This window comes from Suricata suricatta, chromosome 1 (genome assembly GCF_006229205.1).
Source record: "Suricata suricatta isolate VVHF042 chromosome 1, meerkat_22Aug2017_6uvM2_HiC, whole genome shotgun sequence".
NCBI classification, from domain to species: domain Eukaryota; kingdom Metazoa; phylum Chordata; class Mammalia; order Carnivora; family Herpestidae; genus Suricata; species Suricata suricatta.
In genome coordinates this window covers 14,565,769-14,571,768 of record NC_043700.1, presented here as the reverse complement: position 1 = coordinate 14,571,768, position 6,000 = coordinate 14,565,769, and the positions used below count along the sequence as shown (strand labels likewise).

General features: G+C 45.7%; 1 protein-coding gene across 3 annotated transcripts in view; it reads left to right on the top strand.

The window, feature by feature from the left end:
* The first annotated feature begins 198 nt into the window (after positions 1-198).
* The window catches only part of ACSL1 (acyl-CoA synthetase long chain family member 1), a 64,361-nt gene continuing 58,559 nt past the window's right edge, over positions 199-6,000 (top strand). Inside the window, exon 1 of one of the 3 annotated variants that reach the window (XM_029934545.1) lies at positions 199-466. The gene's annotated coding sequence lies outside the window, so the exon portion shown is untranslated. Of the gene's footprint in view, positions 467-4,753; positions 4,830-6,000 lie in introns of those variants that run through there. The other 2 variants (XM_029934515.1, XM_029934528.1) reach the window with 2 other exon arrangements.

Here is a 6,000-nt window from a genome sequence, read left to right as displayed (position 1 = left end):
ACTCCCCTTCCCGCGGCCGCGGAGGCCTTCAGGCCACCCGAGCCACCGCCGCTTCTTGTGCCTGAGCCGGGGATGCCCCGCCGCGGTTTCCCGCGGGCTCCGCGGGCGCGGGGGCTGGTGCACAGCGGGGTCTGGGTGACGCGCGCCGCGGGACCGGCCTCCTGTTTGTGTGACGACAGGGACCCGCCCGGCCCAGAAACCGGACCCCTAGCTTCAGATGCCAGGGATGGTCCCGCGGGGTCGGGGCGGGCGGTATCCCGCCTGTCCCCGTGGCAGGGTTTCTGAGGCGCTCTCGGACCGCGCCTGAAATCACCGGAGCCGGACTGTCCTGCTACGTCGCTGTGATGGTGGCCCGTGCGCGGAGCGCTTGTAGGATGGTCAAATGCAGCATCAAAAAGCCAGTTGCCAAAAGTAGAAATTCTCGCGGTGTCTCCGGAGGAATGCCTATAGCCGTGGAGTCATCAATGTAAGAAGCCTGGTATTTTTTGAAATTAGGAAGCAGCGATGATACCTGTCACGTTGCAGTGTAGACGGAGAGCGGTGGTAAATGACTTGAATGGACACGTGGATTAGAACCTAGAGACAGATACTAATCAGTGTGTATTTAGAATCTCAGACCCCCACCCCATCTATTTTTAGGTTATGGAGCTTAATTAAGACCATTGTAAAAGGGTTGTTTGCCTTTTAAAGTTAACAAATTTGAGCATCTTGTTGCAGGAGTATCCAACGTGCCTCCGACTGTCTTTTATTTTTGGCCTTTACTTAGCATGAGAAAAACATGAAGTCTCACAGTTTCTGACGCAAATTTCACCTGTGATTATCTCAGTGTAAACAATTATTTGCTTAACACAAACTAAAAGTCAATTGAAATTTTCAGGTTCTGCATTTTCCAGCGGCGCTGCTAAGTTAGATGAGCCGATTAGTGGGCTTGAGGAGGTGGAACTTTTTACAGGAAATCTTGCTTCCCATCAGCGTGGAGCCAGTCTTCTGAGACGTTCTTTCTTGTCCTCACTCAACTGGGAGAATGCCTTCCCGGGCTGAAACTTGACTCCGTATTTGTGAAAGGTCTCTGCCTTAAACTAAAGTCTTTCATGAGCTAAGATTCTATGACTAGAAAAAGAATATCTTCAAAAGTAGCCAACCTCATTCCACCCTTCCCCCCTTCAAATAGTGTAGACATATTATAGACCATGCACTATGGACTTCTGTTTTATGCATTTACTGTGAACAGAAAAAAATTTTTTTAAATCACCCTTCCCTCACAATTATAAGCATTTTGACCTACTTCCTTCCTGTCTCTGTTATGCATATTTCGGCAATATTTTCATTATTATCACAGGCAGCCCGACTAAAAAGAGATCTCTGGGCTTTTTAATTTGGGGCATTTAAGAGATAGCTCATTGTGACAAGTGCAGGTTGGGACAGGTTTCTGTTTATATCATAGAGGTATTTTCATAGCTATCTCTCTTTCAAATGAAGTTTGAAATAACTGAGAGTGTGCTCACATGCCACAGTGTCATGCTTCATGTCCAGGCCTTACTGCGTCTTCCATTTTTGAGGTCGCCGCCTTGTGGAAAATGGTTGAGTCCGGGGGAGGGGCTGGGGAAAGAGCAGATTGTTCTGTCACCACTGCTGCGGATTTCTCTTCTCTCCCCTCAAGTTTCACTTTCCAGGAAAGAGCGAGACTATAGGAATACGAGTCATTTCTAGATGTTGATACTCCGTAACCTGAGATGAGTGTATATAATTTTAAAGGTCAGTTGCTGGATTTATTGGGCAGGTTTGCCACATAAAGCATAAGCTCATTATTCTTCTGCATGCACCGTCTCTCCTGTCCAAATACTGTTAAGTTAGAATCCATTAATAACGTTTTATGAACAGTATTGTTTGGATAATGCAGCGGGATAGACTCTTGTGTTAAAAAAATACGCAGGCACTTCCTTTAAGGCAGCTCCAGGCTATTGGTATCCTGTGGCCTTCCCTGAAATCTTGGTTTTCAAGCCCTTCTCTCTCCTAGGCAGGTTAGTCAGGAGGTAGACTGTAGGTACCAGAATTTTTGCTGCACGTTGTCATTCCAACTTGGTGGTCAGACATGCCCATTAGGATTTCCTTTGGTACTTACACCTAGAGAGGAAGTCTCGGAACAGAGCTGATCTGAAGCTGCCCGTGGTTGAGTTTGACTTTCAGCATTGTGGTACTTCAGGGGGCTCTTTTACAGAAACATGGTTGTAAAGTGCACGAACGAGAAAGTAGAGGCAATTTACCATGAGACAGAAAATGCCCAGGTGACAACTCATAGGAATTTCTAGTTTGCATAAGCCCGAAGTGATATATGTTTTGAAACAATTGACAAGAGAAAAATATTGCATAAGTATTGCATACATCCTGACATTTATAAGTTCTTGACTGAGTTGTAAATAACAATTTGGTTTGTTATAACTTTTGTGGAATTCAGAGGAGAGAATGGAATATGGAGGCTTTCTTGAAAAGTGGCTGATCGGAGGAAGGGCACATTCTTTGCACAAGAGCTTAGGGGAGGTGAGCTCTACCTTCGCCGCTGCGGCCTGCCTACAAGATACATTTGGCTGGAGGCACCAAAAAAATCTAAGATTTCAAAACTGGTGGCTCTGCGTAGGTGCTGGGGCTAAATCTCTTTATGAGTTGGTTGCCAGTCTTCAAGTTTTCAATGAAATTTGAAAGCTGTCTAATACGTAATTCAAAACCATTTACCTCAAAAAGCCTATATATGTGTGTGTATGTATGTGAGTATATGTATATGAAATATAAAATTATAAAAAGTTTAGCATGTAAATGTGAAAGCATTTATAATAGGAATGTATGCTTTTATGATAAGAATTATATTAACACAGGAATGTTATATATTATATACTTTTTATGTTGTAACAGGAACCTATGCTTCTAGAAAATTTGGGAACTATAAAAAAAATGTCTTCAAGAGAATAGATGCTATTAACCTTTTTGTGTATTTCCTTTTAGTGTTTTTCTAAACAATTTTTTTTTACTTTAAGCATATAATTTTAATTGAAGATAAAAATTTTGATGATTTAAAACATTTTTAATGTTTAAAGAAATTTTTTAAACATTTATTTATTTTTGAGAGACAGCGAGACAGAGCACGAGTGGGGGAGGGGCAGGAGAGGGACACAGAATCCAAAGCAGGCTCCAGGCTGTGAGCTCCTGGCACAGAGCCCGACATGGGGCTTGAACTCACGGACTACGAGATCATGACCTGAGCCAAAGTCAGACACTTAAAAAACTGAGCCACCCACGCACCCCAATATTTATTTTTGAGAGAGAGAAACAGAGCACAAGTTGGAGAGGGGCAGAAGAGAGGGAGACAGAATCCTTAGCAGGCTCCAGGCTCTGAGCTGTCAGCACAGAGCCTGAAGCGGTGCTTGAACCTCCGAGCCGTGAGATCATGACTGGAGCCGAAGTCCAGCGCTTAACCACGCTGAGCCACCTAGGCGCTCCTGTTAATTTAATTTTAATCACCTAAGTTAAATTGTGAACATTCTTCCACCTTGTTACCTTGTCCACCAAAATGAGTTTTGAGGATGGCTACATGATGTGGTGCATGAGGCATGCCCCAGCATACTTACCTTGCTCCTACTGTTAGATGTTTAAGAACAACTGTGTCCGAACAGTTTGCCAGGCTTCTTGTGTATTTAATGTGTCTCTTGAAAAAATTAAGGCATGTTCTGCTTTAAAATCGTTGAAATTGGCAATGATCTGAAAATTATTTTTGTTGGCGAATGGTTTTAATGAACTTTTGGGTTCATGTGTTCTAGTCCAAAGCTGTCGGTTTTTGGATTTCACCATCTGGAAAAATAAATGGAAGAAGTGAGGGCATCAGAGGAGGAAATGTGGATTGCCATCTACACCATTTTCTCATTCTGGAAGGATTTCTGATAAATGTATTATCTGTCCCTTTGCATGGTTTTGGCTGTGAAAGAAATTGGTACTTTCCCCTCAGGTTTATTGTGAGAGAAATGTCCATATATCTAAGGCCCAAATACCGCAAATAGTATTTATTCTTTAAATAACCAGAGTAAAGAGAAAGTAGCTACAGAGTTTGTCTAGTTTCTCCCTCAAGGCTGAGCCGTCAGCTACAAAGCAGGGTCTGTCTGTCCGCTGACTAACGCAGTGGCCACAGCCTGGGTATGGGCAGGCTCAGGCATGAAAGGTGATAACAGCTAACAGTCCAAGGCGCCTTTCTCTGTGCTTCTGATGTCCTGTGAACTCAGTTTATCCCTTCCAAGAATGCTGCAAGGTAGGTCCTGCTATTATCCCTGTTTTATAAAAGATAAAAGAACAGGCGTGTAGGGATTCAGTTGCCCAAACCAGGATTTGAACCTATGCAAGTCAGACTTCAGGGCCTGAGCTCCTAATTGGTTGGCTCTACTGCCTCCGTAGAGCTTTAAAGGTGCTTAGCCCAGGAGTGTCTGCAAAGTTCCAGGTCACCTAGCTGGTGGCAAGACAAGACTCAGGACAGAAATGGTTCTTCTTACGTGTCATTGTTCCTCGATATTTCCCAGTCTCATTTTTACACTCTGTCTTGTATCACCAGAGCACCGAAATGACAACAAATTTTGATTCAGCTTGGTTCAATGAGTGGCAGGATCACCTGGTTCACAGCCATGACTTTCTAGAGAACTAAAGAGTAAAAGGCTTTGCCTCCTCTGGAAGCAGGTCTCAGTAAGACTGGTGACAGTCGAGGTGCATGGCTAACGCATCAGGCATGTGGAAGGAAGAGAGGGCATGGCTGGAACAGGGGCTCCCGCTGAGCAGAGATGGCGACCGTCACTCAGGTAAGAGACTGGACTCCCCGTGGCGCCTGGGTTTGCTTCCTGCCGCATAGCTCAGGTGACTGACCAGAAACAGACCTTCTCAGCATGTTAGAGACGAGAGAACAGAACTGTGAGTTTTCAGGTTTTGAAGGCACGGTGTTGTCGTGTACTGGATATGGGTGCCTTTTTTCTAGTACAGTTTTAGGCAGACCCCCAAGGTACATAATGAAAGCAGGGCTATTATGGTTGAAGGAGGCAGAGGTGGGAACCCCAGCTCCCACATATATACTTGCGTCCCGAGTCACCTTTGTCTGAGGCACTTCTAAATACCCCGGGCTCCCCGAACACCGGGATAGCATCACTTGCCCCCTTGCAGACACGGTAATCGTTGTGTGGGAGAGGGGTGATTTAGCCTAGCTTATTACAACCTGTGTGCCCTTCTGGCCTTGACCTCCAGTGGAGTTTGCTCCTGGGCCCTGGGCCTGTTCGGAGAATGACCAGATCTCGGTGTACTCTTGATTTGTGCCCGGTGATTAATCTTTCCTCACGTCCTCTCTGTACAGTATTGCACAACAGAAACCTATTTTCCCTCAATGTCCCTGCCTCATCCATAGCCTGTCACCTCCATTTAGACAGTAGAGACCCTTCATTGACAAGAGGGAGAGGACGATTACTTTCCTTAATAAGGAACTCTTGACTGAATCCCTCCTCTGCCCAGAAGCCTTCCAAGGCTCCCTCTGTAAGATCCCAAGTCTTTATTTAGCATGACTCTTGGGAGTTTCTAGAGTCTGGTTCCAACCTGCTGTTTCTTGTGCCTCTCCCAAACCACCTGCATCCTGAGACTTGTGGAAAGCAGACTCCAGAAGCATGGGATTGCACCAAGGTCTCTGCATCCCAAGTGAGTGCTCTCTTTGGCCTGAATGGCCTTCCAGTGTCCTGGAAGGGCCTCGTGGACTCTGTGCACCTCCTATGGCCTGTCTGCAATGCCAGTCCTCATTCCTGGCCCCTTCCTCATGGCCCTGCCCCTCAGAGAGTCCAGGTCCCTCACTGCAACCCTGGGCTAACATGCAGCTGGCTGAGATGCGTCAGCAGCCACAGTGGTGGTTAAAATGCTGAAATTCTCCCCTCTTGGTTAGGAATAGCTGCTACCCCGTGTCCCCCCTCCCTCGCCTGATTCAGATTCTGAAGCCTT